The 7058-nt window shown below is 37.1% G+C and overlaps 1 non-coding gene across 1 annotated transcript; it reads right to left on the bottom strand.

Moving 5' to 3' along the window:
• Positions 1-4531: 4531 nt before the first annotated feature.
• On the bottom strand, positions 4532-4604 carry Trnaa-agc. Its single transcript has one exon. It is a non-coding gene; the product is annotated as a tRNA-Ala (tRNA).
• Between the last annotated feature and the right edge of the window lie 2454 nt (positions 4605-7058).

The raw sequence follows: 7058 nt of genomic DNA, 5'->3' as shown, positions 1-7058 counted from the left end.
CAGCAAACAAGGGGAACCGACCCCCTGCCCCAGCACTGGTTTTGCTAGCTGAGACCAGGCTTGTTCTAAAAGCACAGCTATTATTAGGTCTTCAGGAAGAATTTTTATCATACCACATCGCATGCTCTCTAGACAGGAAGGTGAGTTTTCATGAGGCCTGAAAGTCAGCAAAATGAGCATTATGAATTCACATCTCACTTTCAGGTCATCTGAGGAGAAGTAATCATCTGAAAACTGCTCTGGTGTCCCCGGGTGTCTGTAGATTTTGGCTTCCTTAAAAGTTGACAGAGCTTTGCTGCCTTTGATTTCAGCTTATAGGATCACTGCCTCCAGCAACAGCAAAGTCTTCAGAACTATTCATTTCCAGTTTTTTTTTTTCCAGGATGTTTGTTTGGTGAAATATTTTATATTTTAAAATAGTATCTTTTATGTTTTTTCATTCTTCCTGTGAATTCATCTAAGATATGAGAGTGAATATTTAATGCTGAATATAGGGACTTCATGAAGAGGTTTGAATTATTCCTATGGCCAAAATGTTTGTCAGACGAGCCAATTTAGAATGATAGCTTCCATGACAAATAGTTTGGCAAGTGGATTTCTTCTGTCAAATAAAAAGGGTGATGGGTGGGTAGAGTTCGGGGACTCTGTCCGAAGTCATTCCAGCTTGTATTAAAGACTCATATTCTGTATCACATGAAAGAACTCCATATTAAGCTCTCATATCTCAGCAAAACTTCTTGGCAGAATAATTTCTGTCCCCAACTGTGATGATGTGAATGAATTTTATGGTGGTAGACAAATGTTTCAGGTAGTTGATTAGGTCTCTAACCTCAACACACCTTGACAAGCATCACTAGGTTCATAGTTCTATGTACTTATTTTATTATTTCTTTTCTTATTGGAGGGGAGAAAAAGTGATATATTCTCCTCAACCATTGCTAGTTCATGCCTGACACTTTGTGTTGGTTCATTTCCATTACTGTAACAAAATACCTGAGTTGAGCTAACTTCATCAAGAAAAGAGGTTTATTTAGATTACAGTTTTAGAAGTTTGAAATACAAACAGCTTGGCACAGGCTATGGAAAGAGCCCCATATTGGATGGTGAAGCACACTTGGGAGGATCACATTTCAAAAAATACAAAGTCAGAAACTCAGGGTGGGGCCAGGGTCAGGCTTCTCTAACAACCTTGTTATAAGAACTTTACCAGGGTCTTGCAAGAAATACCTCGATCCCTTCAGAGGGCAAGCCTCTAGTTAAACTAAGGATCTATTGCTAGGTTCCACCTTTTAGGAGTTCGCATCCCTCCCAATATCACCGCCCTGGGGACCAAGTTCCAGCATAAGTAATCACATGCCCCTGTAACAAACATACAGCAGATTAATAGAGGAAAAGGAGAGCAAATTTACTTAATCACAGTTCTACATGACAAAGGAGGATTCACAAATGAACACCCAAAGACACAGATAAAACTGAGCATTCTTATGTGACCCTGATGACAGAAGTGGGAGTTGTGGACATAAGAGGTAAGACCTCATGGTGATAATGGGGAGCAGGGGGTGGGGGGGTCTGTGGACTGATTGTTCAGATTGTTTTGTCTCTGTCACAGTCCTTCTCCCCAGACAGGACAGGACAACTGTCACATGAGGATCTTCAGGGTAGATGGAAAAAGGTCAGAAAATTACATTCCTAGGTTTTCTGGTAAGCTTTGGGGGGAAGAAATTATAATTTCTGTGACCCTTCTTGGGGGAGTCGGGAGGAGCTTTTGTGGTTTTTCTCCAATTCCTTCACCTTAAAATATTCACTATGCCAAGGTACAGTGTTTAGGGGTATCATGTTCTGAGACGTGACATTATCAATTCACTTGAGAAGAGCTACCCAGAGACACTCAAGGACAAGTGTCATGCAGAAGTGGCATGTACCTCCTGAATGTGTTATATCTCATAGATAACAGAGTGCGCATCACTCATGTTTTCAGACCACAGGTATGGCATAATCATTATATACTTTTATCATAGTACTCAAGAGATGAACTGAAATAAACACGTTCCAAATAAAAATACGAATTGACACTCCTCATAATAATATTCTGTTATTAATAATAAATTAGTTTTCAAATGCTTACATTAACTGTCTCATCAGTATCATAAATGATTACTATTACAGGTTACACATGACAACTATAACAACTGTCTTCAGATTTTGTCTTTTAAAATCCTGCAACCAATGGCACTCATCCGATCCCCCAGTTGGCTCAACCTTCACTGAAATAGTTTAGCTTTCATTCTCTATTCATTTTCCTTTATGGTCCTAGCTTTTATTATCATGTCTTCTTCCAAATTCTTTCCCATAAGCCAAACTAATGTTATAAGGTGATTATTTCCATCTCATCCTTACCTTAATGAATATCCCCTGCTGTATAATATGTCCTCTTTTCAGGCTTTTTTTTTCTACCACTTAACGGTTCTCCTAACCACTTCATTAAAACTTTAATCAAGATTTCTGCCTGGTCAACCGTTCATAGTATACTTTTATAAGATGCTCTGTGCATGGATCTCCATTCTCAAACCCAGAGATTTTCCTCAGATGTCCAATACTATTAATTATTCCCCCATTTGGTATCCAGTAGGGGCTTTTACCAACTTGGAGGAGACAAATGTAACATATAAAAAATAGACATAATAAAAGATTTAATGTGTGGCTTTAGAATAGGATGCATTTTATGGCATAGAAGAGGAAATAAATTCTTTTTGGCTATTAATCATTCCGCCACTAGAATATCTGTTTGTTAAAAAATAATAAGCTTCCATTCTGCATTTCTACCCATAACCCTACTACAAAGAAGTGCTGGTATTATATATAAGACAATATTTGTTAGTATCTAATATTTAATTTTAATTGTTTAAAACTTTTACCTAGTCAACAGCTTATAAAAAATTAGAGAAGTTAGAGTTTTTTCTGCTACTTATTTCATCTTTATTTATGGTTCACCATATTTTTCTCTCCTTTTTGAAATTATTACTGTAAAATGTTCTTAATCAGATTAATGAATCTCCTGGAACCACAAATCTCTCATGGTTTAAAATATGTTTCTTGTCCTTCTTCAGGGGAGTGGATTCAGTAATTCTAAGAATAGAGTTCTCAAATGTTTTAAGCCATGGAACCCTTGTTTCCCTTCAAGGAAATCTTGTTCAAGATACTTATTTATAAAACACATGAAAGTGATGATCTCCTAGTTGGAGGTATATGTATGGTGTGTGTGTGTGTGTGTGTGTGTGTGTGTGTGTGTGTAAGAGGGAGGTCTTCTTTGGGACACGCAGTTTAAAACCACATAGTTGTGCTGAGCACAGTTTTGTAAGACATGGAGAAATTAAGCAAAGTCTTTACTTTTTACAGAAATTGACTTTCTCTCTTTGAGTATTAGTTGAGTATTCACCACTTGGGAAAAAACTGTGCTATGCATTCATTACTTTTATCCCATTCTTACTGCCAAAGTGGTACATTTCAACCAGAAAAAGAAATGGAAACACAATCTGTATTTTTACATATCTTAAAATTCACCAGGAAGCTATTCTGGGCAACTTCTGGTGATCACATTCTTTCCAAAATAAATAAACACACATAAAAACTAGTTTGTCTTTAAAAAGTCCTGGACTAAACCATCAAGTTTGAATGTCGTTGCATTGGAGCTTGGCTCATAATGGGGGGATTATGATAGACCCTGATGCTGAGAAAAGCTGGGTTCCTCAAGTCACATTCCTTCAGTGCCCCAGACCCCAATGACACCTAGCCTGCTCTGCACACATGGTGCCTCTCCCACCTCCCAGGTGTCCGTGCTATCTAAATGGGCTGCTGATCTTCTCTTTGTTTATTAAAACTTTGTCCTTGAAGTCTCCTCAGCCCAGTCAACCAAAAAGAATTTATTTCCTCTTCTGTGCCACAAAATGCATCCTATTCTAAAGCCACACATTAACTCTTTTATTATGTCTATTTTTATATGTTACATTTGTCTCCTCCAAGTTGGTAAAAGCCCCAAGGACGGATGGAAGAGTTTCTCTCAAAACCCTCACTTGAAAGAATTGATTTCCGTAAAGAGATTGTTTGTTTAAACTAAAGTAACTGAGAGATTTATAAAAGGAAGCATAGAAGGAAGAGAAATGAGGTCAATAAAGGCATCTTGTTCATATTCTAGATGAAATGGTGTGTCCACAACAGGGAGAACAATTTCCCTCTCCAGCAAACGCCAACATACTGTAAGGATTTCAAGAACAGGCAAGCCTGGGACCGTTGCAAGCCTTGTCTCAGCAAGCATTGGCATGTTGTGGTGGCTCAGGAATGTTAGGCAAGGGGAATTCTTAAGAGGAAAAGACATTGGCCACCAGCGGGGCTAGCACAGGGAATGAGGAATGTGAAAAGTATCACATGGTTCCATGGTGAACTATGGTTGATGGACAATTTTTTTTTAAAAAAAGTATTTTTAATTGTAAATGAACACAATACCTTTATTTTGTTTATTTAGTTTTTTTTTTTTATGTGGTGCTGGGGTTCGAACCCAGGGCCTCATGCATGCTAGGCAAGTGTTCTACCACTGAACCACAGCCCCAACCCTTGATGGACAAATTTATTACACATAGAAGAGACCCAGTAGAGATCATGGGGTCCTTGGATAAGGATTTTTGCAAAAGACTAAAATTCCTACTTAGCAGATGAGGATAAGACCCATAGAATTTGAACTATAACATTTAATGAAACTTGTCCCATATCCGAAAATTGGTGAGATACAGATATGTTTGGATTATATTTATTTTACAGAGAATGCAGGCATTTTAATTTTCAATGGTAAAAGAAACAGTTTTAGAGGTCTGGAGGTGTGGCTTCGTGATGGACCATACACCCACCATATGTCAGGCCCTGTGTTCAGTCCCCAGCACTTCAAAAAAGAAAGAAGAAAAAAAATTAAATACAAATATCCATCAAGACTAGGGTATGAACAAATAATATAATAGTATATACACAGTGTATATGTTGTGTTTTATGTGTGTATATCAGTGTTTTTCCTCTCAAGTATAGATTATGCCAAGATGACAAAAAAAAAACTGCTAACCAAAAGTAAAAGAAAACAAAAAAGAAAAAGAATGGATATTCTGAGGACTCAAGGAAGCAAAGATACTGTTTTCCAGTTTTGACTGTGGTTGCCCATCTTGGTGAGCTGTGTTCCATATTAATTTAGCACTTTGTCCAACTTTCTAAAAAATACAGATTGGCAGGAAGGAAGAAAACATGCTTTGGACCCAAATTTGAAAATAGTTGTTCTAAAACTATGGAAATAGTGATACCATAAGGATGACTGTAAGCAGATGTCTCTGAAAAAGTGTAAAAACCACAAAAATTCTAATTTCCTGCTATCCCTGGAATTCTTCCCTTTGGTTTTTTAGACTATCAGCCTTAGACAGCCAGGTGGACTTGGAGAAATAGCTTGTACATATAAACTTTACCTTTTCTTTAAGTGCAAATATTTGGAGGGTTGGGGAGGTCTGGATCATCTCTGAGCTGACTTTCACCCAGTTACATTTTGGGGGGTAAAGTTGAGACAATGTCTGAGGTTCACTGCCATGCAAGATCTCTCTGGCTCTGAAATTTTAATAAACTATGTAGATCCTTTTGCATTTTATAATGAAACCTCTGCTTATTGTTGCCTTCTTCTTTTTGATCCAATCACTTTTCAGCACTTTTGTAAGAGGTGAGCTTAAATCAGTGTTAGTTCTGTTAAGTGGCTTGTCTTACAAAATAGTCATAAAAAGATGCCTGAGCCAAGAAAACCAGCTGGGGCTTTCATGTTTTTAAGACTCAAAATCTTTGTGAATCATGACAATAAATCTCAAATTATTTGGATTGAACCAAGGAGGAAATGGCCTTGTCCATGTCTTTTTAAACTTTTAAATATATTTTAAATGGTTATTACGTGGGCTAGCATGTTCTTCCATGAAGTAATTCTTTTTAAATTTACTCTTATTTGTTATATATGACAGCAGAATGCATTGCAATTCATATTACACATATAGAGCACGATTTTTCATATCTCTGGTTGTACACCGAGTCACACCATTCATGTCTTCATACATGTACTTAGAGTAATGATGTCCATCTCATTCCACTGCCTTTCCTACCCCCATGCCCTGCCCCCCATCCCTCCTTCCCCTTTGCTCTATCTAGAGTTTATTTATTCCTCCCATGCTCCACCCTCCAACTCCATTATGAATCAGCATCCATATATCAGAGAAAACATTTCGCATTTGTTTTTTTAGGATTGGCTAACTTCACTTACCATGATATTCTCCAGCTCCATCCCTGTACCTGCAAATGCCATAATTTTATTCTTTATTAATGCTGAATAATATTCCATTGTGTGTGTGTGTGTGTGTGTATATATATATATATATGTGTGTGTGTGTGTGTGTATATATATGTGTGTGTGTGTGTGTGTGTATATATATATATATATATATATATATATATATATATATATATATCACATTTTCTTTATCCATTCATCTACTGAAGGGCATCTAGGTTGGTTCCACAGTTTAGCTATTGTGAATTATACTGCTATAAACATGGATGTGGCTATGTCCCTGTAGTAAGCTGTTTTTAAGTCCTTTGGGTATATACAGAAGAGTGGGATAGCTGGATCAAATGGTGGTTCCATTCCCAGTTTTCTGAGGAATCTCCATACTGCTTTCCATATTGGCTGCACCAATTTGCAGTCCCACCAGCAATGTATGAATATACCTTTTTCCCCACATCCTTGCCAACACTTATTGTTGTTTGTATGCATAACAGCTGCCATTCTGACTGTAGTGAGATGAAATCTTAGAGTGGTTTTGATTTGCATTTCTCTAATTGCTAGAGACATTGAATATTGTTGCATATATTTGTTGATTGATTGTATTTTTCTGGGAAGCATCTGTTCAGGTCCTTGGCCCATTTATTGATTGTGTTATTTATTTTTTTGGTGTTAAGATTTTTGAGTTCTTTGTATATCCTAGAGATTAATGCTC

Source organism: Marmota marmota, unplaced genomic scaffold (genome assembly GCF_001458135.2).
Source record: "Marmota marmota marmota unplaced genomic scaffold, marMar, whole genome shotgun sequence".
Classification (NCBI taxonomy): Eukaryota; Metazoa; Chordata; class Mammalia; order Rodentia; family Sciuridae; genus Marmota; species Marmota marmota.
The sequence above is the reverse complement of the archived record's forward strand: the minus strand, read 5'-3'. Positions and strand labels throughout refer to the sequence as shown.